Genomic DNA, 27255 nt, shown 5'->3' on the forward strand with positions numbered 1-27255 from the left:
TCCTTGAAACCCAGTGATGCCTATGTAGATTACTGCCAAAACTGTCCCCATCTCCTTGAGTTAGGTAAATCAGTCTCCTAAGAAAAGGGAAAAATATGAAGGAAATGTTCCAAGCAGTGGCAGAGTCTGCTGCCGTACGCAACTCTCATCCCTGCTAGGTTCCCAGCCCCTCTGTCAGCCCTAGCTTCCCGTGCACTGACCTTATAGAAATCTCTTTGGCCTGTCTCCTAAAAGTATCTTGGACCCTGAAAATCTAACCCTTGCGCTTTGATTCATTTCCCTCCAATCACTTTGATTTGCCCGAATCATATTCACCAATTGGATGCTTCATTTAATTCAGTTCTTCCTTCTGTCAAACTTGTGTTAAGGTAGCTTCTAGGCCCAGACTCTGTAGCAGTAGTAAATCAACCTGTAGATAAGCATTTATTAAACACCTACTATTCCCAGGCAGCTAGGTGGTACGGTGGCTAGAGCACCAGGCCTGAAGTCAGAAGATCTGAGTTCAGCTCTGGGCTCAGACACTTACTGGCTGTATGACCCCAGGCATGTCACTTCACCTCCTCTACTATAAAATGGGGATAAATAGCACCTACCTCTCAGGGTGGATCAAATAAGACAATAATTATAAAGCACTTAGCACAGTGCCTGGTGCTATCTAAATGTTAGCTATTTTTCTGTTCTCTTGTATATGCCAAACATTTTGCTAAGTGCTGGAGATACAAAGAAAGGTGAAAGAAATATCGTAGCTCTTCTCAAGTAGCTCCTGGTCTAATGTGGCCTCCCATGACAGATGTCACCTTTCCCTTGAGTCCACATTAACTCTCAGTCCTTTTGAATCATAAAATCACTCCATTTTGGAACCAGGAGGGACCATCTAGTCTATAGGTTGCCAGAATGGGTGGTACCACCCCCTGGAGTATGCTACATCCATCCAGGGGGCAGTAGTAGCCTCAGGTGTAATTGGGGGGGAGGGGGCATTAAATAAAAATGAGGGTTAGCCTAACCTAACTCCAGGATAGCACTGAGTCACTTTTTTTAAGAGGGCAGTAGGCCAAATAAGTTTGGGAACCTCTGATTCTAATCCAGCCTCAAGATTTAATAGATAAGAAAACTGAATCCCAGGGGACTGAGTGGCCCTGGGAACCAGGAACAGCTTCTTCCTCTTTCAAAGCCTGAACATGTAGACGTCCCACCAAGTCCCATTTCCTATCTGAGGGTTGGTTGCCTCCAGCTCTCAACTCATTTGCAAAACAGAGAGAATGATTAATAGTTCTCAATCAATATTCAACTTTTCCCTTCTCAGATTCCAGGCATGGCCACTTTTCAGGTTCTCATCAAGCAGGTATTCCCTAGGAGAATGTTTTTCTAAAACTGTCATTTTAGTTTTATAATATCAAAAATCCCTTAAAAATTCCTCAAGTGATAGATAAACCTCCCACCAGGAGAAAAGGAGGGTCTTTCTCTCTCAGAGGATTTTAAGGAGAGATTTTTTTTATTTAGAATAAAACTTTTATCTTCTTGTTGTATTGCTCTAATCTCTTCCATGCATAGGAGAGCATAATAGAGAAGTGAGATTCCAATTGTCTCCATTTAAGAGCCTATTCCCATTTATAATTAGTGAATGCTCATTTAAACTACTCTGAGGTACCACTTTACCACCATCAAATTGGTAAAAATAAGTTGAGTAGCAAAACTAGCATTTGTGAGTCCTAAAGAAATAGGTTCACTCGTGCATACATCATTGATAAAATTCAGTGAAGTACCTCCTCTGTGCAGGGTACTGTCTGAGGTACTGAACTAATTAATTAATAGAACTAATAAATTAATAGAACCTTTTTCAGAGTTCTGGCAGTATACAAGAGTCAAAAAAATAATTGTACTCTGATTCAGTCTCATTAGGATTATACCCTTGTTATTCTAAAGAAAAAAATGACAGAGTTGATAGACTGTATGCACGTATACATGTATACGTAACATTATTTATAATTGCAAAGTGCTGTAGACAGCTTCATTGCCTAACAAATGGTGAATAGCTAAATACACTGTAGTATATAACATAACAAAATACTGCACCATTGTTAAAACAATGAAAATAAGGAAAATATAGTTGTAAGATCTTTGGAATGCCTCATTTAAGGTAGTACAAAGTGTAGAAAGCATAAGTATATATACTTAGTATGACTACAATAAAAGAAAAATGCATTTGCAAATACACAGATGAATGAACAAACCCAAACAGAATGAGATATCAAGGAAGTAACTAATAAGCTTTCGTGGATGTTTTGTATGTAGAAGGATGCTGGAGTACTTTACATTTCCTTCTCTAGCTCATTTTACAGGTTGAGGAACTGAGGCAAACAGGGTAAAGTGACTTGCTCAGATTCACTCAGCTAGTAAGTGTCTGAGGCCAAATTTGAACTCAGGGTCTTCCTGATTCCAGGCCTGGCACTCTGTCCACTGCACCTTCTAACTGTCCCATAGAGCCATGGAGATTGGTATCAAATTGAGAAATGAATGGCCTGTGAGACTGCTGAAATAGAATCAGGTTGAGGCCACCCATGAGAATTATAGATCCAGGTCTTAGAATTCTATACCTGAGTACATCACAATTTTGCTAACTAGTTTCCAGGAGAAAATTTTAGAGTTTTAAAAAATATTTGATAATGATTCAATCTAATTGAGAGGAGTCTAACTTATTATGCCTAGATCAGAACTGCCAGGTCAAAAAGCTATCATAACATTCTGCAATAAGAATATCTGTTCAGATAATGTTTGGATGGCATCCAAAAAGCTTAAACATCAGCCCTGGATGCCTGTAGATGCCAAGGAGGGTCCTTGGTATCCCATGATCTACTCAGCTCTCTCTTGTTATATCTTTCTGCAACTGTCAGATAATAAACTATTGTTATAGGTTTGCCAATAAGTACTAACAGGGGGAGCAGGGCTGCGTACTATGTTTACTAAGCTAGATCCCTTTCCTCATCAGGGATAATGACATTTGCATTATTTACCTGTTAGGTTTTTAATGTGATTTCCAAGAAGGTACTACTGTTGTAACCCCAAAAGACATATCACTTTGCAAAGTCATACCAGCTGCTGATTGCCAAGGATGCTGGAATGCCCTTGTAGTTCTCCCTGCCTTTCAGTTCTGTTTCCACAGTATTGCTCAGATTCTTCCCCTCCTTTCCAGTCACACAGCACCATCATATTTCAAAACCCCATTACCTCTCACCTGAACTATAGCAGTAGTTTCCTAATTGCTCTCTTTGCCTCTAGTCTCTCTTTACCAATCCCTTTTCCATGTAGCTTCAGAACTAATATTCCTAACACAAAGATCTAACCATGTCTCTCTTCTGATCTAGAAGCTTCCATGATTCTCTCTTTCCTGTAGGATAAAATGAAACTCCTGCTATGGTTTCTAAAACCCTTTCCAGTCTGGCTTCAGCAAACTTTCCAAGGTTACATTCTGTGGTCCAGCCACATTGACCTGATTGGTGTTCCTTATCACTATCTCCATGCTTTCTCATGAATTCCTCTTCTCTGGGGGACAACAGAAAATATACTTACTCTTGAGTCAAATCCCACCTTTGATCCTTACTCCTCTGGAGCAAGCTTAACCTATTGACCTTTGTTTCCTTATTTGTAAAATGAAGAAGTTGGACTAGGTGGTCTCCAAGGTCCTGATTCTCCAACCTTCTGAATACTCTCTCCTCATCATTTCTTATAGGAAGCACAGCCCATCCTCCCTTATACCTCCAGTTTCTAATACCCTCCCAATTACTTTGTCCATATTTTGTATTAAATTTTCTGTGCACATGTCATTCTCCTTTCCCCAAAAGAGAACATAAGGTCCTGGAGGGCAGAAATCATTTTGGTTTTGTCTTTATATATCTAGTAATGAGCGTAGTGCCTGACACTTTAGGGTTGGACCTGTGATTTCATCTGGGAGTAGTAGGGACATTCCCATGAAGAACTTGTTCTACCAGAACAGGACTTTCTCTGTGATTTACAGTCATAGAGAGTTGCCTGAAGCACCAGGGAGAGTTTAAGTGACATGCGCAGGGTGACCCAGGCAGTATGTATCAGATGTGGGCCTTTCTGACTTGGAGGCCGGCTAGACTCTATCCTATACCCTAGACTGCCTCTCCCTCCTTTTCTCCTCTCCCTCCTTTGTCCTCCTCTCTCTCATCCCTCTCTTCCATCTCTCCTGTCTCCCATCTCTGTCTCTTGGTCTTTCTCTGTCTGTCTGTCCTTCACTCCTCCCTTCCCCCCTGTCTGTTTCTTTCCATCTTTCTCTTATCTTTGTCCCATTTCTCTCACTAGCTGTTTCTCATCTTCTTGTCTCTTTCTCTATCTTTATGTCTCTCCATCTCTCTTCCATCTCTCTCTGTTTCACTGTCTGTTTCTTTTGGTCTCTTTGTCTTCCTGTCTCTCATCTCTCTCTCCCATTTCTCTCACTAGCTCTTTCCCATCTTTCTCCTATCTCTCTCTGCCTCTGTCTCTCTGGCTTTGTCTCTCTCTCTTTGTCTTTCTGTCTCTGTCTCTCTCCTGTCTCTGTCTCTCATTTCTCTTTCTCCCATCTGTCTCTTTCTGTTAAGCTGCTTCTGTCACTCTGATTCACTATCTCTATCTTCCTCTCTTATTCTTTCTCTGTTTGTCTCCACATAGTAGCTGCTTAATAAATGCTTGTTGAATTAAAGTGACAGTTGAGGAAGGTTTTCATTACTTTGTGTTCCCTTAAAGTCCTTTGGAAAGGAAAGTGGTAGAAGAGCTTAGCAGGATAATGAGGACTAATTAATGTAATGTGATTGCCTTTCTCAGTAGCTATAACCACAGTACTTGTAAACCCAAGCACCACAGACATTTTAGAAATGTTACTCTTCTGTAAAGAAAAGTAAAGCTTGTACCAATCTAAAGGATGCTGAATTATGTTAGTTTGGGTCTTTTGTTGGGGTTTGAGGTTTTTGTTATTGTTGCTGACTTGCTTTCTTAAAAAAAAAAGAAAGAAATAGCAGTGCATAAGGAAATGCCTATCTTTCTATCCTTCTTTGTGGTAGTTTGCTTTAAATTTTGTTAAATTGTCCCAGATCTCTTCATACATGAAAGCTTAGGCTGTTGAAAAGAAAAGGATTTGTTGCAAAGAAGGGAATAAAGCTGAATTATTGTTATTATTGTTGATTTGAATTTCAAAAGTGCTTTGACCCTTTTCAAAATTCTTTGACTTCATGGAAAAGACGGAGGGTTTGTTTCCATTTCCAGTGGAAGCATCCATTCCACATTTGTGGTGTCTGAGTTTGTATGAGAATATCTCTTTGAAAACTGGAACCCACATTCCATGAAATCAGTGCGGTGATGAAGCCTAAGTAGAATTCTATGTCAACACTTTTCCAAGTCACACATGTTGGAAAGTGTCAAATGGTGCTAGGCCTTTTTGGTGTCATGACTTATTCTTTCTCTTGGAATTTCGCTATCATTATTTAGTTGAGGCTTTCAAGAGGAGGCAGACGAGAAACATTTTAAACTCTCAAAAGAGTCTTGACCAGTACTATGTTTCCCCCATCCAGCAGCCTGTGTGTGCAGCCATTGGCTAAAATTCCCCCAATGCCAGAAAACATTAGGAACATTTGGCTTTTGATGAGTCCCAGCAGCAGAGGGCAGATCCTGAGGATCTGATTTCACAGCCCAGCAACCCACACAGCTTACAGAGGGAAATAATATAGGATCTCAATGGGAACAGAAGGATATTGTAAGTTTAATCAACCTTGCACACCACCTACCCTTCCACCAGCAGGAATCCTGCATTTTAGACAGGAGAGCATCTGTTTCTATCCAATTTTGAAACTCCCATTGAAGCTTTTCTAGGAACAAATTGCGTGGTCACAGCCACAGACCTTGTTAGCAGGTGGGTCTTAAATTCACTTCCCATTCACTCAGAAGGGCAGCCAAGGCATGCAACTTGGCTTTCTGAGTGAGCCCATCAGTTTCCCTGAAAAAAAGGGAGGAGTGCACCACAGTGGTGGGCAAGTCACTGAAAAGATACTCTCCAGAAAACTCCTCACATCTTAGACTGAGCTCTGGGCCAAGTACTTTAGAATGAGCCTCACAATATCCTGGAATTTTCTATTTTCTCTTGGTTGTCAATTCTCAGTTGGTTTTATCCAACTTATGGAGGTTCTCTAAATCTAGGATTAGAGATTAGAAGAAGCCATTCAGTCCAATTCCCATCATTTTATATATGAAGAAATTGAGGCACATTTTTAACCCTAAAATTCATTGAATATGCATAATATCCTAGTAATGCTGTTTCATTTCTGAATGTAGCCCACACAAAGGGAATATGTGGGCTGCCTGTTCAGTCTGAGGAGCTCTTAAAAACTGACTTGTTTAGAATGAAGCATTCTGAATTTTACACCTAAAATATGCCAGCTATTTTTATTTGGAAAGCAAATCAAATGTAGACTACTAATAACAGACTTCCAAGTTTTTCCCAGTTTTCAAGGGCCATGAAGACTCATTCCAAGTACCTTTGATTGACATTGAAGATTATAGTTCAGGAAGAAAAAGGTTTGTTTTAACCAAAAATTGAAATAAAATGTAAGGGTTTTAGTATCATTTCCAAATGATCCTCAGAATAAAATTCAATGGGTCATTCCACAAATTAGCCAAGGTGATTGTAAGATTTTAGGATGAGAAGAAATCAGCTAATCCAACCCCCTCATTTTTTAGAAGCTGAGACTTGGAGAGCACAAGGCTTGAATTTTTTTTCTTTTGAAATGTTTTATTCACACACACGCACGCGCACACACACACACACACACACACACACACACACACAGAGCACTTCCCAGAAATGCTTTCCCTTGTAACAAATAGAAAAAGTGAAACAAAACCAATAAATGCTTTGTCCATATCTGTAAATGCATTCCTCATTCACACTCTGTAGGCTGCCATCTTTGAGCTGTGAAATGGCATACATGTTCAGCTCTCAATCCTTTAAAGTCACAACTGAAGTTGTAAAGTCTTTTTCAGTATTTTCTTTTACATCATGATGGTTCTTACCAAGTTTCTCTTACTTCTTCATATTTATCATTTCTTATGACTACAGTATTTTGTTACATTCCTACTGTATTTATGAGAGGCAGCATGGTTCAGGGGAAAGAACGGTGGTTTGATCGTCAAAGAGCTTAGGTTCCAGGACACAGGTGTACCTCATTTTATTGAGCTTTGTGCTTATAGCATTGCTTTTACAAATTCAAGTCTTGTGGCAACCCTGCATTGAGCAAGTCTCTCAGCACCATTTTTTCCAACAGTATGTGCTCACCTCATCTCTCTGCGTCACATTTTGGTAATTGTCACAATATTTCAAACTTTTCATTATTATTCTGTCTGTTATGGTGATCTGTGATCAGTGATCTTTGACATTACTGTTATTGTTCTGGGGCGCCGTGAATGCTGCCCATATAAGATGACAAGCTTCATAAGTGTTGTGCATGTTCTGACCACTCCACTTACTGGCAGCTCCCCCATCTCTCTCCCTCTCCTCTTGCCTCCCTACTCCCCAAGACACAACGGTACTGAAGAATATTATGCAAACTTAGTTGATAAAGCAGCAGCAATTTTAAAGAAGTTATACTTGGGGTAAAATTTTATCAAACAGCATCATATGCTACAGAGAAATCTTTCGTAGAAGGAAGGGTAAACCAATGCAGCAAACTTCACTGTTGTGTTATTTTAAGGCATTGTCACAGACCCCCCAGCCTTCAGCAATCACACCCTGATCAGTCAGTAGCCATCCACACGGAGGAAAGACCTTCCACCAGCAAAATGATTACACCTCACTGAAGGCTCAGATGATGGTTAGCATTTTTTAGCAATAAGGTTTTGTTTAATTAAGACACAAACACACACACGTTTGAGCACTTAATAGGCTACAGTATAGTGTAAACATAACTTTTATATCTGCTGGGAAACCAAAAAATTCTTGTGCCTTGCTTTATTGCAGTAGTCTGGAAGCGGATCCTCAATAGCTCCGAGGTACACCTTATGTCTTTGCTGCTGACTGCCTAATGTGGGAATTGGACTAGATGGTTTCTGACATTCCTTCTAGCTCTCTACATATGGTATACCACAATGTGTTCAGCTATCTCCCTCTCAATAAGCACCCACATTCTAACCTGTTTTTTTTACTACAAGAAGTGTTGAGCTATACATATATGTGTGTGTGGGGGGGGGGGGTTATCTCTTCTCTCTCTCTCTCACTTTGTCTCGCTCTCGCTCTCTCTCCCTCACTCTCGCTTTCACTCTCGCTGTAGCTCTCACTCTTTTTCCCCCTCTCTCCTTCTCATTTGTCTATACAGGGTGTTACAAAAGTCTTAGTATAGTTTCAAGCTATTAAAGTGTATATGCTATATGTCTAGTAGTGATTTGGGACATAGATGAATGAAAAGAAAAGTAATTTTTTTTTTAGTATAATTCCAATGTAGGTTCCAGAATAGGCCAATTCTCCAGAGCTAGGATTCAAATTCAGATATTCTCATTGGAAATTGAAGTGCTCTTTTCATTACACAATACTGCTTATAGCCTGAAGAATATGTAAACTAGTTCTTCACAATGGTGCATAATTTTGGAAATCATACCAACTCATTCAGGGGACTGATATTATTTAAAATGTCATGCTAGCAAATGTTAACTTGTCTAATAGTCTACTCTAGCAGCTTACCTTCCATACCCATTAATGCAGCTCCTAGGGGGTCTGCATTCCCTGAGTATAGTACATTAATCCCCCATCATATACATCTCCTTCTCTTGACCCACACAGCCCCAACCCTAGTTTGACCCTTCATCACCTCTTACCTGAAGTGCTGCAATAACCTTTTATCTGATCTCCCTGCCTTATCTCTCCCCATTCCAATCCATCCTCCAATTAGCTGCCAAGATGATTTTTCAAAAGTATGGTTCTGATCTGTCACATCCCTGTTCAGTGATCTCCACTGGCTTCCCTTTACTGACAGATCAGGATGCTCCCTGATACAGAAATGAGTGTATTTTTTAAACCAGTATTCTTCTAAACATGTTATAAAGCTCTCAGTCATCGCAGTGCCCCCAAAGTATGATATGGCCAAATAAGTGTCAAGGGGCATCTGCGAATTGTTCAAAGATACTTCATCATTTCCCAAATTTAATCCCACTCTCTTCCTCCCATTCAGTCATGGACCTATCATTGTCCATCTTCAGTATCCCTCCAAAATAGATGTTCTGATGAAATAATTCAGTAGGTTGCCATCCAAATATATGTGAGAGTTTCTGTAGGAGGTATTTTTTATGTGTATGTTTTTTTTTCCTGAATGAATTGTGGAGCTGACCTTTTTGAGCTGTCTTGAGATTTCACAATGGAGAGCTTGATGCAGTCAGAATAATGCCAGCCATAGACAGGAGCACCTAGAATATCCTACAGGGGAATTTCTCTTCCTTTGGACTCTGTATAGTACAGCCTCAGTGACTGTGGCAAACATTTTTGATGAGCATGTTTCCTGTTTTATGCCTCACTTAATTTTGATCATCAAAATATTCCTTAACAATGTTATGTTTTGTGGTGTATCTCTCAAGGATATGATCTAAACAGATACACGGAAGTCACCTTGTTGGAGGAGAGTCTTTAATGTGCTACATTATGCTCTACTGAGTTAGATTTTATTTATTGGTGGGGTTTTTTTTTTGGTTATCAGCAAACAGTTGACACAGCAGAATCTTAAATTATTTGCACCTTTCCATCAATTGGGTAACCATAGAAACTCAGTCTGCCATTGAAAATGATCCATAAAAGCCTGTCCATTGTCTTTTCACATATTTTATCAATCAGTAAGTATTTATTAAGCGCTGTTATGGGGCACTACACTAAGTGCTGGGGATGCAAAAAGAGGTTACCAAAAAAACAAAACAAAACAAAAAAAAACACCAGAGTCTCTTCTCTAAAGGAGCTCATATTCTAATGTGATATCCTCAGCACTTATGTATATATTATTTCTCTCTATTCATTTCTAATTTCTTCTTTTGTAAACTTTATTTCTCTCTTGAATAATTCTGAAGTTTTCTTGTTTCTTTGATCTCTGTGGAGTTCACAGAATTCTGGCTTTCACCAGGTACTATGGGTTCACTCTCCTTCATAGACATAATAATTCCTAAGTATGTTTTGATTTTGCAGTTTCACTCATTCTTTCTGTTTTCTGAATCCTCTCTGGTTATTTATCTACTTATGTAGTATGCTTTTACTCAGCTATTTTCTCTTGGTATCTCTGGCATTCCACACTTTCTGTTTCTTGTATTCTCCCATTATTTAACTCTTATACCACATTCCTTCCCCTGATGGGTAGACCAACTCCCAAAACTCTACTCAAAACTACCTCTGCCTCCTCGTGGTGGGGCACAGGATAGGGCCAGATGAATTTCCAGTCCCCTTTCCATCAGAAAGCTACTCATACCAGCACATTTTCAACTAGCCTTATTTATATTCTACCCTCCTTTCCTTTACATGGTTGAGCAGAAGAAGAAAATGTTTCCCATCTGCATAGTAGGAAGTGTTCAAGGAAGTCACTGAAGCTAAGGGAGTCTCTACCCTGGGTCTGGCCCCCAGGCACAAGCCTGCCTTCAAGTTTGCTCATTCTCTCTGTCTGGAGGAGGAAGAAGGGAGAAGAGAGTGAAGTGAGCCCTGTAGAGATTAAATCTCTTTGGTGATGATTCATAAGATTTTTGTGGATGGAAATGAGTCTTTTCTTCATATACTGTAGATTCTGCTTCTGGTATAATTTTTTTTTGAAACTGAAGACAATTATAAGAAGCAACCTATCTGCTATCTTGCTGGTCAACTTGTAGAACTCACTCCTATAAAAAAAATCTTATCACAGAGGACATGTCCTTAGTGTGGTAGACTGAAAATCACCAGCTCTACCTGAATTCAAATCCCCAACACCAGTGCTTGCCATCTTTGTGACCTTCTGACCAGCAGCAGCTAGATGTCACAGTAGATAAAGCACTAGGCAGAGAGGCAGGACAGCTTGGGTTCAAATCTAGTCTCAAGAGACTTACTAGCTGTGAGACCCTGAGCAAATCACTGCTCTGTGCTGAAACTCTTGTTCTGAGCACAGTTATCAAATCGAAAATACATTTATTTTTGGAAAGATGGTGTCCACTGACTGTCCTATAGATCAACTCTCAATCCTAGTGACTTCCCAAACCAAAACTGCCTTCTCTGGCCACCATTCCCCTCAAAATGTTGTCTTACCCTTTTCAAATAGGAGCTCCTCAGAGTCAGAAACTCTCTGACTTTTTAGTACCTTGGTTAGTCCCTGATATAGAGTGCTTATTTTATTCACTAATTCATGCATGGCAACAAAATGGATGAACATTAATTAGGTAATTGCTGAGAAAAATATGACATATCAGATTAATAGAATGGAATACTTATATGCAGTAAGAAATGACGTATTTGTAATTTGGAGAAACATGGGAAAATTTACACAAAATGATGCAGAGCAAACTAAACAGAGCTAAGAAAATAATAAACATTATGACCCCAATGATATAAAGATATAATGACTAAAAGGAAATTTGAACCAGTGATAGAAATACCAAGGAAGGTCCTATAGAGAGGTCAAGTTAGCAAACATCTATTAAACACCTACTCGATGCCAGGGACTACACTAAGTACTAGGGATATGAAGAAAGACAAAAAGCAGTCCATGCTCTCCAAGAGTTCAGTCGGAGAACAAGAGCAAACAACCATATAAATGAATAAATTAGAGCTAGTCAACAGAGGGAAAGCACTAGTTTTAAGGGATTCCTACAGAAGGTGGAATTTTTAGCTGAAACTTGGAGTTAGTCGGGGAAGCCAGAAGACAGAGATAAGGAATAAGAGAATTCCAGGGATGAAAATACACTGAGCAAGAGTGTGTTCTTCAAGGACCATCAAGGAAGCCAATATCACTGGATCATGCAGGACATAGTGGAGGGAGGGGGATGCAGAGGGAGTAATTTGTCAGAAGACTGGAAAGGTAGGAAGGGGTATGTAATGTAGGACTTTGAATACCAGGTGATTTTACATTTCATCCTAGAAATAATAGAGAAGGGAGTTTATTGCCTGGAGAGGGAAGATCACTTTGACAACTGAGTAGAAGATGGATGACAGTGGGGAGAGACCTGAGGCAGGGAGACCAACTGGAGGGCTACTGTAATAGTCCAGGTGTGAGGGTCTGCATCAGGATGCTGGTAGAGTCAAAGAAGATAAAGGGATTTCACAAGGAGAGTAGATATTATCTTGCTTGCCTTCTTAATGGATGTGGGAGGGAGGAGGGAATTTGGAATTCAAAATTTAAAAAGAAAAGAATGCTAAAAAAAATAAATTGAAATGTTAGAAAAATAAAATAGATTTTTAAATGTTTTAAAAGAAGAGAAGGGGACATATATGAGAGCTATTAAAATAGAAATGAAAAGAAGTTGGCAACAAATATGGGGAGGATGAGGAGAATATGAGAACCTAGATGCCTGAAAGGATGGCAGTACCCTTGACAGTTATAGACAAGGGAGGACTTAGGAGGAAAGACAATGAGTTCCTTTTTGGATAAATTTAGTTAAAATGTCTTCAGGTCCTCTAGTTTGAAATATCCAGTAGGTAACTGGAGATGTGAGTTTGGAGGTTAGGAAAAAAGTTAGAATTGAATAAGTGGATTCAATCAGCAAAGAGATGATAATTGAATCCATGAGAACTGATGGAATCACCAAGTGAAATTTTATAGAAGAGGACCTAGGACAGAGCTCTGAGAGACACCCACCATTAGCATGTGTTACCTAGATTAAGATCCATCAGAGGAGACTGAGAAGGAGCAAACACCAGGAGAGAAGAGGGTGATTGACCTTGTCAAAGGCTGCTGAGCGATCAAGATGGATGAGGATTAGGAAAAGCACATTAGCTTTAGCAATTAAGAAATCATGGGAAACTTTGGAGAGAGCAGTTTTAGTTGAATGATGTGGTAAGAAGCCAGATCCTAGCAAATTAAGAAGAGTCGGGGAAGGAGATGGAGGCATCAGTTGTAGATTGCCTTCTCAGGGACTTAAGTAGAAGTGATGAAACAAAACTTCTCCCTCATGGCTAAAAGATGAGGGAACTAGCTACTAGAAGAAAATATTGTATATGTTGTCAGAAAAGGTTTCTGTAACCAATATTTTTTCTTAATTGTTTTTCTATGTCGCAAGAGAAGTTTCAGTGGAGGGTAGTATGGAAAAGGACTGTGATGCAGAGAACACAAGGATCAATAAAACATATTTATAAAAGACTTTATAAAGAACATAAAGTAGGCATGTGGTCACTAGTAGGTGATGGGTTTTTAATCACTTTTTTCTTTAAAATAAATTCATCTGGCTTCTTTTCAGTACTTCGGTGTCTACCCCAATTTGAGATCTCTTGAAAATTGATGTCTTGGTGCTTTCAAAATTGTGTTGGCTCAGCCAGCAAAGCTTTCTTCTGGATATACTTGGTCTAGTCCAAACAGAAGGTGACATCATTGTCTTAGTGCCATTCCTACTTTCTCATGTAAGACATAAAATACTGGGGCGTGTTAGATGCCAAATGCAGTGACCACGTTGACAATTACAAGAAAAGAGTAACAGTTATAAGGAAAGAATGCCATCGAAATCTTGGCTTGTCCATTCCATTTTCTAGTTAAAAATTTTTTTTCCTTTTTTAAAGTTTACCTGGAAGTAATCTAGCTTAGTTGGGCTAACCAATTCTCATTTTCCCTTCTATTGTTTTTTACTACTTAACTATTGCTGCTAACCATGATCTGCTATCCACTGTAATTCCTCACAAATAAGTAGACCAGAAACTGGTAGTCGTCCTAGGCTGCCGTGGCCCTGTGCTTGACAAGGAGATATCATATGTGAGCTGAAGCAATTTCTGTGCTTCTGTGGCTGTGGTGAATAGGTTCTATCAATTAAAATGCTATAAGAAATGGTGATAATCAGTCAGTATATTTTCACATTTATCCTTTTCTCATTTTTCAGGGTCAGTAGCCAGCTTGCATAGTTCAGCTTAGAGCTGCGATAATTGCAGATGGTGCCTTCTCCTAGTTATCCTCATTTGTGTTGATTTTGACCTTTGCCCTGATAGTTGATGGTCTAAATGGACACCGCTAGTTCCAGAATCACTAAAATGGTCCTTAGGTCATGTTTCCACCTCTTCAGCAGTTTTCAAATGAACAATAATAGCTGCTGTTTGTGTAGCACTTTGAGGTTTGCAAAGCATTTTATAAGTAGCTGCTATGTACCAGGTACTATAATAAAACAGCTCCTTCCTTCAAAGAGCTTGTATTCCATTGGAGAAAAAAATAATCACACATATTCAATGCAATCTTTTTTTTCAGTTGTGTCCAACTCTTCATGACCCTGTTTGGGGTTTTCTTGGAAAATATATTGGAGTGGTTTGTCATTTCCTTCTCCAGTTCATTTTACAGCTGAGGAAACTGAGGCAAACAGGATTAGGTGACTTACCCAGGGTCATATAGCTAGTACGTGTCTGAGGCCAGATTTGAACTCACAAAGATGAGTCTTTCTGACTGCGGGCCCAGCACTCTATCCACTGTACCACCTAGCAGCCATACACACATATATAGGTAAATGTGTGTATACGTTAACACATAGAAATAGAGACAAAACATAGACAAAATCCTTTCCAGGGATAGGGTACAAGTCTGGTATGTCTAGATATTTAAATAGTTAACAATAAAACCAGGACTCCAGAGGGCAAATCAGAAGGCTAGAGAAAAATGCAATAAAACCTCTGGAAGGATGAGGCTGACATGGGTGGTTTGGTAGAGCAGAGAGGGAACGTCAGCCTAGATAACCTATGACTCGGTCACAGAGGTTTTGGGTGGAAACAAGTTGTGATGTCCTTCTCAGAAACAAGAAATTGTTGGTCTGATTATCAATCCCTGAGAAAGAGGTGAAAAGGAAGTGAGGATGGGCTAAACATACAGCAGGGCAGATGCCCTGGTCCAGCCTGATGGCCAAAACAGGGATCTTTGGAGTCCTGCCTGCTGGCTGGTTCATTATTAGAGTAGTGAGGCATGTCAGAGATTCTTGGCCCATGATTCACTCCAGTGCTGGGTAAATTATCTTCCTCCAAGGCTAAGGGAGGGAGCAGTATTCACACCTTACAATAATCCTACTTTTTTCTTATCCCCATTTTACCGATGGGAATAATTGACACTGAAAGAAATAAAGTGACTTGCCCAATGGTCACAACTCATAAGTGTCAGAGCTAGGATAGGAACCCATTTTTTTTTAATTGCAAGGTCCAAACTCTTTATTGCCCATACCACACCATTCTTCAAGAGGAAGAAAAAATCACTTAAGATTTACACCTACATCATGACGATTTTAGTTTTGTAATTGTAAATTCTTTGTCACCACTTGTTCATAATGTGACCCTAAGTGAATCAAGAGATCAAGAGATCTCTCTAAACTTGAAGTATCTCAGCAGAAAATATTTTGATACTTCCTACCACACTGTTGTCATTAGTCATGTTCTCAGATTCTGGGGTGAAAAAATGAGCTATAAATTGATAATTTTTTAACACAGTGGAGAAACTAATAACAATAACATAGAAAAATGAGCTTTTGAACGTGTCTGAAGTAAAAATAAACAGGGTACCCTTTCTCCTAACGAAAATTACGTCTGCAAAGGGCCTATTTGTAATCTTTTTTGACAAATGACCTATTTTCTTATGCCACCATTAGAGCAGATAATAGAGGGTAAAACTTGTCTAGTTTTTTCATTCAGATAATCACTCAGGTGAGTCTACTTGGACTTAACTACATCTGCCTATGGGTATGACTTCCACAGAAAATTAAGAAAGGGCTGTTGAAGAAAAAGATTTTTTTCGTGGTTAGTTGGCTTTCCAAAAATAATATTTGATTCTTCATTCTCTACATAAATATTTCTGTTCTGTATTAGAATGATACTATGATGACCCACTGATGTCACTAGTGAGTAGATTAGATGTGGATAAATGAAATGCAGAAGTAATCCCAAAATATTTTTATGAAAATGTTGAGCCCAGGAATCGTTCCTGCCTCAGAGCTCCTCCTCTCCTCATTCTTCTTAGTTTTAGTTAGAATATGGCCATCCTTCTTGCACAAAGAACCCATTCTTCCTATACCCCCATCCCATCCCCTCCTGTGACTTTGTTCAATTAATCATTCCCTCTCACCCATTCATCATCTCACCTTCTGGCTCTTTACCTATTGTCCCTTAAACATCAGGTGTTCCCCAAATCTCTCTTCTTGGCCAACTTTTCTCTCTCTACTGGCCATCCCTTGTGTGGAAGGTAGGGGGTATTTGTGTCTGTGTGTGTAGACAAGAGAAGAGAAGGAAAAAGAAAAGTTTCCAATTGGAGCAGACACCTGATGTGTGAAGGAATCTAAGGATTCATGAGAGACATGAGCAAAAGTCTTTTCAAAGCCATAAAAACAGGAGAGGGAATGCTGTTTTCCGGATACATCAAATAGACCATTTTGAATGTACAAGAATGAATGAAAGGGAATAATATGAATTAAGCTTGGAAAGGGATACTGGAACCAGGTGATGAAGGTTTTTAAATGCCAGGGTGGGGAGCTGATATTTTAACCTCTAGCAGGGGAAAGACAGACCTTTACTGAGAAGTGTGGGTTTGGCAGAGTGGTAAGATATTTTCTAAGTGTTGTAGTAAGCAAGAGGTGATGAAGACCTAAACTAGAGTGGTAGCCATGATGACAGGGAATGAGGTGCCGTACCTATAAAATTAGCAGATCTTGTCCTGTGATTAAACAGAAATCAGCCCTCTATAGATAATGGCATCTCTTTGGCAAAGGGGTTGTCTCTGTTTAGTGCTTGGACACCTCATTGGTGACAGTTGTTTTTGTTTTTTAATATTTCCTTTTGTCAGTCTCTCTCAACACCAGGCTCTCATGATTTGTCCATGCTTTTTTATTTTGCAATTTGTTTCTCCTAAGAGCTTGAGCTTGCTGGGGGTGGGAGGGGAGGAAGGAGGGGGGAGATAAGGATGTGTGTTCTGTCTCAGTTTCCCTGATTGTCTTGTGTCAGTCAATAAGGAATCTATCTTATTTATACCACAAACATTGGATATGCAATAAATAACCATTATAATTAATGTTTACCATTGTGACAGAGCAAAGGGATTTAAATGAGGGAACTAGTAACATTGACTTTGGATAATAAGGGGCTGCTGGCAAGGTTTTGGTAACTGGTTTTCCTCGTTGAAAAATGAACAGATTCGTTTAATGACTTCTCAAAAGTCCATGTTAATGGCTTTAGCTCATCTGCATGAGATAATTGGGAAATTTGAATTTTCCCTAAGATTACTTTTGTATGTTATTGGAAAGGGATCCAGAGGCAATATATTATTTTCTTTCCTTTTTGCTTGACAAGTCAGAGACCTTTGCACAGACAAAGATTTGAGCAGGAATGATTTGATCAGATACTTTGTGTGGTTTTGTTTCTGTTCAGTTATTTTACTTGTGTCCAACTCTTTGTGACCCCATTTGGGGCTTTCTTGGCAAAGATACTAGAGTGGTTTGCCATTTCCTTCTCCGGCTCATTTTTACAGATGAGGAAACTGAGGCAAATGGCGTTAAGTGACTCGCCCAGGGTCACACAGCTAGGAAGTGTCTGAAGTCAGATGAGCACTCAGGACGATGAGTCTTGCTGACTCCAGACCCGACACTCTATTCACTGCACCACCTAGCTGTCCCCAGATGTATATAGGGTTACAGTGGCGTCAGGGACAGTGTGTCCTATTTAATGAGAAGTAGCACTATATAAATGTTACATATTGTTATTATTCATAGCTACTATTTCCATAGCACTTTAAGGTTTGCAAAGTACTTTACAGATATACTTTGTATCTCATTTGATCTTCACAACAACCCCAAGAGGTAAGTACTTTAATCACCATTTTATTGGTGAGTATAAGTGTAGGTGTGACACAGGGTAAGTGACTTGCCCAGGGTCACACAAATAAGTATCTGAGTCCAGATTCAAGTCTTCTTAGCTCAAGGCCCAGTACTCCCTCCACTGAGCCACCCAGCTCCCTCCTATTTTAAGCTTAATATTCAATCAGTGAACTCATCAATTTGGTGATTTCATACAATGCTGCCAATCACAACGCATGCCCATCTTGTGCAGCACTTGTCTGTGCCCATCAGCATGCGGATGTCATTGATTCTCTCCAAGGACACCCCCAGCCCATCTCTTAGGATGGTCACTTTCTCCTGACCTCTCCAGGATACACCAGTGCTGTCTAAAGGTTGTCCATTGTTTATTCCTCACTTTCCACATGGCTAACTCATTGTTTTCGTTCCTGTGTTTCCTTGATGTATCATCCACTCTAGTTTTTCCTATTTCCTTGTTGGCAGTGTGTGGCTGCCTGCTCCCACCCACCATGGGCCTCTCCATTGCCCTCTGGGTATGCTCATTTTCAGTTCATCAAAGACTGTATTGTTCCATGGCTTGCAGCTATATGATAAAAGGTTGGGCTTATTCAGTGATTTCCTCTCATGAATTTGTTTCCGTCATATCATCTTTGTTGTCATTGTTTACCATTGTACAGGTCAAATAATAAAAATAATATGAGTTTTCTCCATTTTTATGCTAACTGGCTCATGTGAAAGAGATGTATTCAGTTGAAACGAAATGCCAGTGGATATTCTCAGAATGAGTGCAGGAAATAGTAATGAATAACTAGTGGACAGAGACGATGGACTAAAATATCATGAGAGACATCCACAGACTAAATGGACCAAGCAGCTCACTAATAAATTGCACTTCTGTCAAAATAAAGGGGAAATGAAATTTCGTTCCTTATCATCTTCTGTGTGCCATCACTTCCAAATAAACGGAGGTTTAGGGCTCTCAAATAACACACTTAGCTAAATACATGCAGTTCTCTGAATGATGTTAATTCAACTTCTGTATGAAAACAGTCAGTCTGTTAAATTTGGATGCTTGATGATGTACAGATGAAAAATTAAGGACCTTTGTCATTTCCTGTATTAGGCATCTGTGGGATATATTTGTGTCTCTACTCAAGATGTTAATTGTCAAGTACAAATATATATGACAAGGCATGTAACTGAAACAGGCAGACCTTTTTGTTTTACTTGTTAACATCTTAATTTATAAACACATGAATTCCTAGAATTCATCTTAGAAGCACATGTAGAACTTATTAGAAATTATCCTCTTTTTATATACAGCTTGAACCAGTTACTTTTTAATAGCCTTCCTTGACTACAGGCAAAGAATCACAAAATATGAGAGCAGTTAGGATCCTCTAGTCCAAATTCCTCATGTTATGGGTGAGGGAAGACCTAAGCCTAGAGAGATGGGAATGACTCATCCCAGGTCCTGTGGCATGTTAGTGACAGAGCTAAGACTCAAACCCAGGTATCCCAACTCCGTCCAGTGTTCTTCTCATCCCAACATGCTTGTCACTTAATGTTTTTAGTGAGAGAGAACTAAAAGGGGTCATGGTCCTGCTTTTTCTTCTCTTTTTCCCTTCAAACATGAAGATTCCTGTGTTACACACTTAGAAACGTGCCTTTAGATGGTGAACATTTGGAAGGACACAGCATGGAACATTTAGAGTGCCTTCCCATTCACCCTGTGGGACTGGCACAATGAATGCCTGAAGAATTGGATGGGAAAAAATAAAAATATTCCTTGGTTCTTATTGACAGCTTTGGGAAAGCTGCTTTGCCAAGAAAAGGAGAATGAAAATAAATTGTCCGTGCTTATTAGGCAATTAGAGACCCAGGTGAATGAGCATTTGATCTTGAAAGACTGAGCCCAGGCTAAAGAAAGATTAATGGATCTTGTAATTATACACGTGAAAAGGCCAGTGTTAATGGAAGTAGAGATTAATAGACTACAGGTGGAAAGTATGATCTGTGACTCAGAGGTTTCTCTGGAGAGTGCTAAACTCTGGCAAAATTAAAGCTATAAGAGACGAAAATGGGAGCAGGGATGATCCTGAGTGAGAATCAGAGCCTTATTGACCCTGGGATTGAAAGCCTGGGATTGACCCCATGACTTCTTCCCTCCCCCATCCTCACTCCAGGATATGATTGTCTGTAGAATGGCTTCCTCTATGTGGGAGAAAGAGGCTTGTTGTGTCTTTACCCCCAAGGAATCTGGGTGATTAAAAGGAAAAATTTTAATAGGAAGCCATAAGAATATAGTCTAAACCCCAACCTTTGGGGTAAGAATTCACTATTTCATAAAGACGTCTGAGAAAACTGGAAAACAATAGGACACAAATAAGATATAGAACAACATCTTACACCATGTACCAAGATAAGGTCATAACAGGTGCATGGTTTAGATATAAAGGGTGACACCATAAGCAAATTAGAAGAGCAAGGAATAGTCTACCTGTCATATCTATGGAGAAGGGAAGAATTCATGACCAAATAACAGATAGAGCGCATTATGAAATGCAAAAGAGATTATTTTGATTATATTAGATTAAAAAGCTTTTGCACAAACAAAACCAATGCAACCAAGATTAGAAAGAAAGCAGAAAGCTGAGAAACAATCTTTACAGAAAATGGCTCTGATGTCTCAGAGGAAGGTCTCATTTCTAAATATATAGAAAACGGAGTCAAATTTGTAAGAATACAAGCCATTTCCCAATTAATAAATGATCAAAGGATATGAACAGGAAGTTTTCAGATAAAGAAATCAAAGTTAACTATAGGCATATGAAGAAATGATCTCAAGCACTTTTGATTAGAGAAATGCAAATGAAACAACTCTAAGATACCACCTTATACCTATCAAATTGGCTAATATGACAAAAAAGGAAAATGATAAATGTGGGGGAGGATGTGGGAAAATTGGGACACTAATATACTGTTCGTGGAGTTGGGAGCTGATCCAGCCATTCTGGAGAGCAATTTAGAGCTATGCCCAATGGGCTACAAAACTGAGCATACTCTTTGATCCAGCAATACCACTGCTAGGTCTATCTCAAAAACATCCAAAAAAAAGAGAAAAAAGGGCCTATTTGTACAAAAATGTTTATAGCAGCTTTTTTATGGTGGCTAAGAATTGAAAATTGAAGGGATGTCCGTCAATTGGGGAATGACTGAACTATGGAATATTAATGTAATGGAAAACTTATTGTGCAATAAGAAATTATGAACAGACAGATTTCAGAAAAACTTGGAAAAATTTGTATGAACTGATGCTAAATGAAATGAGCAGAACCAGGAAAACATTGTACACAGTATCAGCAATATTGTGTGATGATCAACTAGGAATGACTCAAGCTCTTCTCATTAACGCAGTGATACAAGACAAATACAAAGAACTCAGGAGGGAAAATAGATAAAGAACTGAGGGACTCTGAATGCAGATTAAAGCATTCTTTTTTCACTTTATTTTTTTCCTGGTTTTTTTTTCTTTTGATCTATTTCTTCCACAAATGTGACCAATATGGAAATATGTTTTATATGATAACACATGTGTAATCTATATCAAATTGCCTACCATTTTAGGAAGAGGGAGGGAGAAAAATCTGGAACTCACAGTCTTTTAAAATGAATGCTAAAAATCATCTTGACATGTAATTGGGGGGAAAAATAAAATTCTGTTATCAAAATAAAATTGTCACTTCCAAAGAAAGAAAGAATATGATCTAATGGGACAATTCAGAGTATTTGTCAGTCATAGAGTTCCATCCTGGAGAGATCATAGGTGATTTACTGTATAGGAAAATGAGTCAAATCAACTGGAGGCTGCAAATGGAAGGATTGCCCTTTTTGACGTGGATAAAATGGGGCCTTCTTGATACTTGACCCCATAATAATGAATTCCTTCTATAACCAGTTCCCAAATGAGGGATGGCAAGGAAGGGTGTGAACTTTTTTAAAGAGACAGGTTTGGTGAATTAAATTTATGCTTCCCACTCCCACCCCCCCCCTTATGACCAGCTTATTTAGATGTAATTCCTTACTTTTGAGCAGCACCCCACCTGAAAGGCAGAATTGCCATAGGTATAATATTCATACTTTTTCCCACATATGGTATTTGTGCCCCTATATATAAAAAAAGTGTTCCTTTTCAACAAACCCAGATATCTACAGAAATTTTCTTTATTGAGTTTTAAGATTTAATTTACTTTCTTTGTGTAGTTTTCCAACTGTAAAAAAAAAAGAAAATATTTAATTTTAACTCCATATAGACTTTGATTAGCCTTTTTCCTTAGTTTTTATCAACTCAATTTTTACAAGTTTATTTTATTTTTTAAAGTAAGCTAATTTTGAACTGATTAGGAAGCTGTATAAAGCTTAAAAATTTACAAGTAACTTTCCTCACAGTGCCCCTAGGAGTAATTATTCTTCATTGTTTCAGTGGATCTCATCAGTGCCTATAATGCAGTCCCTCCAGCAGCATAGATCACAGGCTATCCATGCCTTCTTCTGCTTGGCTTCTGTCCATGTACTCTTATAGATCCTCCATAAAGGATCCACCCAGTGTGCTGGAGGTTTTCCTCTAGTCTTTTAGCATTATGTTGAGTACCAGGGCAGTATTCAGGTTTTCCACCTATTGATTCTCACTTTTGCTATATGGCTGGCACACCTCCTTCCCTGATGATACATCTCTGACCTCATACCCCTATTACCACTACTTGTGTGCAAATCATTGGTAGTGTTGTGTTACAGCTACTTATGCCAACCAGATATCTCACTTCTTTCTGCTCTTCATAAGTCACCTGCAGCTGCAATTCCTTAGAGAAAATCAAACCCAGTCTTCTTATTATTCAATTCTGGGCCCTGTTCCCTCTCCATCTGCAAAGTGTGTCCAAGATAGATGAGCCAATAGACCAACTCATTTCTCATTCAACTACATATCATAGTCTTGGTCAGTGGTTCTCAGTGTTTTTTGTTCTTCCCCTTTTATTTCTTCCCCTTTCAACAGCACAACAAAAATGTATTGTGAAACCTCAATACTACAGTATTCTGCAATTATTTGCTATTTAAGGCAGCATTAAAGAATTTTTAGCGCGAACTCATTTGACCATTGCCACAAATTCGCAAGGGGTTTAAGTACCAGTGGGAACCACTGGTCTAGGTAATATTCTTTATCCACTTGGTTTTTCCTATGTATTAGACCAAATTCTTTAAGGCATTTGAATATTATCCCTGTTTTAATGATGAAGAAACCGAGATACAGAGATTGGAGAGATATAGAACTTGAACTCAAGACTCCTAGCTTTTAGTTTATATTCTTATTACCAAATCATGTCCTCATGCCGAAATGTCAATAGAAACGGTATGTTCTCCTCCTTTTTAGAACGGAAATACAGGGCATTTCTCCCTTTGTGTCACAGACACACACCCACAGAATCTATGTTATAGAAAAAGAGAGAGAGACAAAGAGAGTATATAATCTAGAGCTTCCTTGAGTTGGAGAAAAAAAATTTCCTCTGCAGGTGTTGATTTATTCCTTAACTAACCCACTGCCTAATTTAATTTTAGTGTGTAAATATAGTAAAAAAGAATGTGTGATTAATGGAAGGTTTCTTTTTTACTTTTTATAAACCCTGAGACTCCATTCACAATATTTTTAGAGGTCATATGGGAGCATCCATATTTCTTCCCCATATATTTCTCTGTTTAACTGAATTTCTACTGATAATTATAGTTTCTTGCATTTTACATTTTTATACATTTGATTATTATTTTGAAAGTACTTTATTATTACTATGGTTTCTTAATATTTTTTGTGGAGCCATGACAGTATTTTCTTCATATGTATATATATATATATATACATGTATAATGTATTATTTACTTATTTTTGACATTGTTTTTAAATTTTGTTTAAATTTTGAGTTCCCAATTCTCTCTCTTCCTCCCATCCCTCTCTTCCCCACTGAGAAGGCAAGCAATATTATATCAATTATATGTGTGAAATCATGTCAAACATTTTCATATTAGCCATATCTCAAATAAAGTAGGAAGATTGTATTTCACTTCACACTCAGAGTTCAGCAGTTCTCTCTGGAGGTGGATAGCATTTTTCCTCATGAGTCCTTTGGAATTGTCTTGGATCATTGGATTGATCAGAGTAGCCAAGTCTGTAACAGTTGATCACCATTGTAACACTGCTGTTACTGTGCACAGAGATCTCACAATTCTTCTCACTTCAATTTGCCTCAGTTCATATAGGTCTTGCCATGTGTTTTTTTCTGAAACCACCCCTCTCATCATTTCTTGTAGCACAGTAGTACTCCATCACAATCGTATGCCACAATGTGTTCAGCCATTCCTCAGTTGATGAACACCCTCTTAATATCCACTTCTTTGCCACAAAAATAGCTGTTACAAATAGTTTTGTGCATATAGATCCTTTTCCTTTTTCTTTGATGTCTTTGGCATAAACACTTAGTAATGGCACTATTGGGTCAAATGCACAGTTTTATAGCCCTTTGAAAATAATTCTATATCACTCTCCAGAATGGTTAGATCAGTTCACAACTCCACCAACAGTTTGTTAGTATACCTATTTCCCTCATCCTCACCAGCATTTATCACTTCTGATAGGTGTGAAGTGGTACCTCAAAGTTGTTTTAATTTGCCTTTTTCTTATCAATAGTGACTTAGAGCATTTTTTTTATATGACCATGAATAACTTTGACTTCTTTCTTCTGAAAACTTCCTGTTTGTATCCTTTGATCATTTATCAATTGGGAATGGCTCTTATTTTTATAAATTTGACTCAGTTCCCTATATATATTTGAGAGATGAATCCTTTATCAGAGAAACTTGCTAAAAAAAAATTTTATATTACTTCATTTTCTATGGTAGCTTTTAGTAAAATGTAGTTTACCTGATTATCTCCTGTAATTTGGTCTTTTTTGCTTTTGCTTTGCCTAAGATTATGATTGCTGTCCCTGCCTTTTTTATTTCAGCTGACGCATAATAGATTTTGTTCCAGCTGCTTATTTTAACTCTGCCTCTGTGTCTTTCTGCTACATGTGTGTCTCTTGTAAACAACATGTTGTTGGATTCTGGTTTCTGACCCATTCTGCTACTTCCATTTTGTGGGTGAGCTCATCCTTTTCACATCCACAGTTATGATTACTGTGCATTTCCCTCCATCCTCTTTTCTTCTGTTTATCCTCCTCTTTTTATCCTGTCCCTCAAAAGTCTGTTTTGCTTCTGACCACTGCCTTAATCTGCCCTTCCTTTTGTCATCTACTTCCCCCCACCCCTGACATACACACATGTCTCTTATTCCCTTCCCCTCCTATTTCCCTATTGGGTAAGATAGATTTCTGTACCCAACTGAGTGTGTATATTCTTCCCCTCTTTTAACCAATTCCAATGAGAATGAAGTTCAAATATTGCCCACCCACCCCATTTTCCCCCTCCACTATAAAAGCACTTCCTTGCACTCCTCTTTTATGTGACAAAATTTTACCCATTCTGCCTCTCCCTTTTCCCTTTTCCTAGTGCATCCCTCTTTTTCCCCCTTCATGTTTTTACAGATCATTCCAACATAATCAAATCCACACCCACGCACTCTATGTAGACTTCTTCTAATTGCCCTAATAATAATAAAGTTCATAGGAGTTAAATATATCATCTTCCCATGTTGAAAAGTTTATGATTACTCTTTCATGTTTACTTTTTTGTGCTTCTCTTGAGTTTCATGTTTGAATGTCAAATTTTCTCTTCGGCTCTGGTTTTTTCATTAGGAATGCTTGAAAGTCCTTAGTTTCATTAATTATCCGTTTTCCCCCCTGAAGGATCATACTCAGTTTTGCAGAGTAGGTAATTCTTGGCCTTAATCCTTGCTCCTTTGCCTTCTGGAATATCATATTCCAAGCCTTCCACTCATTTAAGGTGGAAGTTGCTAAACTTTGTGCAGTCCTAACTGTGGCTCCATGATATTTGATCTCTTTCTTTTTGGCCCCTTGCAATATTTTCTCTTTGACCTGGGAGCTCAGGAATTTGACTGTGATATATGTGGAAGATTTTGTTTTGGGATTGCTTTTCAAAGGTCAGCAGATCCTTTCCATTTCTATTTTACCCTCTGGATCTAAAACACTGGGGCAGTCTTCCTTTATAATTTCTTGAAATATAATGTCTGGGCTTCTTTTTTCAACCTAGCTTTCAGGTAGTCCAGTAATTCTCAAGTTGTCTCTCCTTGCTCTGTTTTCCAGGTCAGTTGCTTTTCCAATGAGATATTTCACTTTTCTTCCATTTTTTCGTTCTTAAATTTTGTTTGATTTATTCTTGATGTCTCATGGAGTCATTAGCTTCTACTTGGTCAATTCTGATTATTAAGGAGTTTCTCATTTCAATTCTAATTTTTATTTTATTTTCTTTGGTGAGATTTCGTACTTCTTTTTTCCTTTGGCCAGTTCTATTTTTGAAGGAGTTCTTTTCTTCAGTGAATGTTTGTACCTCCTTTTCCATTTGGCCAATTCCACATTTTAAGGCGTTATATTCTTCAGTATTTTTGTGCCTCTTTTACCAAGCTATTAATTCTTTTTTCATAATTTTCTTGTTTCACTCTCATTTCTTTTCCCAATTTTCCTTCTAACCTCTTTCTTTAACTTTTCCAAGGATTCTTGTTGGGCATTGGTCCAATTAGCATTTTTCTTTGAGGCTTTTCTTATGTCTGTTTTCACATTGTTGTCTTCTTTTGAGTTTGTCTTGGTCTTCCCTGTGACACTGTAGCTTTTTATAAGTAAGTTCTTTTTTTGTTGTTTTCCCGTTTCCCCAGCCTGTTTCTTGACTTTGAACTTTATGATAAGTTGGGCTCTCCTCACCTGCAGTGTGAAGAGAACTACCCCAAGCCTCAGACTTTTTTGTACTACTGTTTTCAGAGCTAGTTCTGAGGGTCTGTAAGCTTTCAGTGTTCCCAAGGTGGTGTAATTGGGAGAGAGGTGTGGTCACTGCTTTTCTGGTCTGTGATATAGTCTTTAACCAGGAAGAATCCTTGGTCCCCTGCAGATGCAAACACCAGTGCTCCTCTTGACCCTGGAACTGTGACCAGGATCCCCTCTTCCTCGTGACTGACCATAAGGGCTCCTCTCTGCCTTGGAACTCTGATCCGGAACTGTGTGTGGGCACTAGACTTGCGAATCAGCACCATTTGCACCTAGTACCAGCAGAGGGTTCCCTGGGTTC

The 27255-nt window shown here is 38.7% G+C and overlaps 1 protein-coding gene across 1 annotated transcript in view; it reads left to right on the forward strand.

Moving 5' to 3' along the window:
• The window catches only part of SHB (SH2 domain containing adaptor protein B), a 336992-nt gene that overhangs the window by 208291 nt on the left and 101446 nt on the right, over positions 1-27255 (forward strand). The window lies entirely within an intron of this gene.

This window comes from Notamacropus eugenii, chromosome 3 (assembly GCF_028372415.1).
Source record: "Notamacropus eugenii isolate mMacEug1 chromosome 3, mMacEug1.pri_v2, whole genome shotgun sequence".
Lineage (NCBI taxonomy): Eukaryota > Metazoa > Chordata > Mammalia > Diprotodontia > Macropodidae > Notamacropus > Notamacropus eugenii.